At 34.1% G+C, this 3,391-nt stretch overlaps 1 non-coding gene across 1 annotated transcript; it reads left to right on the top strand.

Moving 5' to 3' along the window:
- The first annotated feature begins 1,445 nt into the window (after positions 1–1,445).
- On the top strand, positions 1,446–1,517 carry Trnaq-cug (transfer RNA glutamine (anticodon CUG)). Its single transcript has one exon. It is a non-coding gene; the product is annotated as a tRNA-Gln (tRNA).
- Positions 1,518–3,391: the final 1,874 nt, after the last annotated feature.

Here is a 3,391-nt window from a genome sequence, read left to right as displayed (position 1 = left end):
GTAGTCAAAACAGTGAATAAAAAGCGAAAAAGTTGTGTAGTAGTGTGTGGTAATGAATATTTGACCTCATTTTAGATATGAATGCCAACATTAAAATAGACAATAACGCAAAGAAAATCAAATTACCACCGAATGATTGGTTTTCGTAATCCATAGATATACAAAGATATTTATTCAGCACATCCTTGTCGGTGAGAGAAATATGTAGCCGTCATAGTTATGTTTGAATCCTCAAAGTGAACCAAAGGTATCCTCGCAGTTCCATAATATTGTATCCAGCACTTTTTCGATGCTTTTAATGACCTTTTTTTGGCACGAACTCTCCTTTCTAATGCCACTCCATCTCTTTTGTATGTTGGATCATGCTAAACGAACATAGTTTCATCACTCGTTGCAATTGATAAGATTACATTTTGTTAGTCCTCGTGACAAAGCTGATTTTGCCCTGCGCCCACCTCGCACAAATTTTTGTCATATACAAATATTCATGCAGAATCTTTGGAACATTTGTACTGGAAATGTAGGTTTGTGATGCAATTTTTTTGTTTTTAGGTGCCGGTCTACTTAATCAATTATTTTCTGGAATAGTCATCATCACCTGCAGACCTTTCAGCATTTTTCGACGCTTTTTTTCTTTTGGTACGGGCTCACTGTTCCATAAACTTTTTCATATATAAATGCTCATACAGTCATCTCCACAGAACATTCCGCAAGTGGGTGACCGTCTTATTAGTCTCATCCCCAGAGAAACAACCTAGACAAATTTTATATTGTTGAGGATGATGAGTACCGTGAATAGCCTTCATTTTTGCGTAAACTATTTACTATATAAGGCCACTAAGTATTGGTACTAGCAAGGTCACTCAATCTTCTATAAAGCAAGAAATTTTTTTGTCTGTTGTCCTCCATTCTTCACGCTGTGAGAACAAGCAGCGTCTTAACGTGCAGGGGCGGAAGTTGAAACCTCGAGGTACATGTCGAATGCCAATACAATTTATCGTAAAATTATCACTATAACTTCGTTCTCACCAATTGAAAAAATTTAAATTTTGATATGATCTCGAAATCTCGGCATTGGAAACCATAACCTCATAGCTATGATCAGAAATCATAGTGATGCGATAATTTTTTGCGAGGAGTGTATATTAAAATTTTGATTCAATAACTAGAAATGTTCAACGATTCTAAGAACAATTTTTTTTTTCAGTTTTTTAGAGGTCCATACACCCGGATTTGATAATTGTATTAAATAAACTCTGTTTGTATGAAATGCCCGTATAAATATTACCGGTATTAATGATTGATTCATTCTTTTATAAATTCATTCAACATGCTAAAAACTATCATCATTCAAAATGAAAAATGAACTTGATTGACAATATTATTGATGATGCCACGGGGAAGCTCTAAATCAACTAGAATGTGGAAAGAGACTATTATCGGAAGGTCCCATGGTGTAATGGTTAGCACTCTGGACTCTGAATCCAGCGATCCGAGTTCAAATCTCGGTGGGACCTGTATTTTTTTCTAAAATTCAATAAATTCATTGAAATATAATTATTTATTTATAAAAAAATCGAAATATTTATTGAAATCTATACACATTGTTCTAATAGAAACCCAAAAACACTTTCTTATTGAAAAGTATATGCCAAACTTTTAATGAAACCTGAGCATATACCAGGTGTAGCTATTAAGTAACGAGACGAGAAAAAGTACACGTGCACTAAAGGTCAACAACTATCAGCTGTATAACCTGAAGCCTATTGTTTACGAATGCGATGTAGACAAAAACCAGTATAGCCGTAGTCTTCGTTTTTACAGGGGCTGTTTCTTTATTGGTTTTCCCGTGAATATGATTCAAAGTAAGTTCAAGTATTTTTGTGTGGATTAAGTGTTTCCTAGGTGCTAGGATGCTTCTAGTTCGATCTAATCTGAAGTATTCGTGCTGGTGTTGAGGAACTAACGAAGAATGCATACGGAAAATTTCTGTTTGTGCCTAGAGATGGCAATAACATGCAAAGAATCAAAACTGAATGTTAAAAACGAATATTATATGTTTTTAATATTAGAACGATGGTTATATATCCAGGAAATCCAAAAGCACACAAGAAAACAAACAAATTAGGTTTTGATTTTCTAGATTCTGGGAGATTTTGAGAATTAGAATTCTTTATTAAATTACGAGCACGGATTTTTTAAGTAGGGACTGACTAAATGAATCGACTTCGTATTACATGGATCTCACAACTTTTGTTTTTGATGGCATAAGTTTTTTCTACATACATAATTGATAAGAAGAGCCGTTTAGCACATAGGCTTTCAGATAGGCCCGTTCTGCCCTACTTGGCGTTACCAAAATGCGATGATCTTTGAAAAACCGATCAGGTGCTTTGGCTTCCACCTTTTGATGTCATTAGATAAGCTGTCAGCCTTCCTAAGTATTTAAACCGCGCTCGTATGAGTGCAGGGCACTCGCAGATGACCTCCATGAACCAGCGGCACTCCGATTCGTCCATAATGATCTTGGTATGAAAATGGCGTCTTAGATGGCAGTGTCCGGTTAGAAATCCAGTCTGTTTTGTTGGAGCAGTTGTTTGGTGTGAGATGCACAAGGTCAAGTTTCTTGTACCTTCGTTTTTCGCATGCCAAGTGTCTCTATCGATCTCTTCTAAGCTCGCCTACCAAGTAGAGACATGATGGCAATGATTTTAGCCACACCTAGAAAATTGAAAATGTGGAATTGTAATTTTGGACATAATGTAATTAACTTTTGACTTATTGACTTTCCGTTTTCTTTTTTTATCTTCCTAGCAAACTTTCGAATTGCAGAAAAAGTATTGAAAAAACTGAGGAATCCACACCAAATGAGAATGGAAATGGTAGGAAATAATTTTTATAATGAAGAATGAAGAACGTGAAAATAATGTAGCTGCGGATCCAACGTCTAAATAATTTAACTTTTTTAGTTGAAAAATATGTCATCAAAAGCAGAAAAAAGTATACAGCATTTCAAATCAAAAGATTTATTGAGAGTTAGTAAAAATTGCTGGACGTGTATAAGTATTTAAAGCTTTTAAAAAAATTTTATATCTTTTACTAATGCGTTTAATGATGTTAATGGGCGGTAAGACACTTTTAGAATTTCATTATCTTTATTGTTTTTTCACATTTAGTTTTTATGAAGTTTCTATCTCAGTGGAAGTTGAGAATTGTTTACAAACTTTGAAATTACACTTCTCGCAACTCTGGGTAAGTGATATTAAATTCAAAACTTTCGTTTGAAAAAATTTCTATCATGACATTGAAAATGTCGATCGATTACATTGATATTATATGATGTATTAAAAAATCATTGTCGTAGTTTAATGAATACAATAAATTTTCAGTA

The sequence above is a fragment of the Diorhabda carinulata genome, chromosome 4 (assembly GCF_026250575.1).
Source record: "Diorhabda carinulata isolate Delta chromosome 4, icDioCari1.1, whole genome shotgun sequence".
NCBI lineage: Eukaryota > Metazoa > Arthropoda > Insecta > Coleoptera > Chrysomelidae > Diorhabda > Diorhabda carinulata.
The sequence above is the reverse complement of the archived record's forward strand: the minus strand, read 5'-3'. Positions and strand labels throughout refer to the sequence as shown.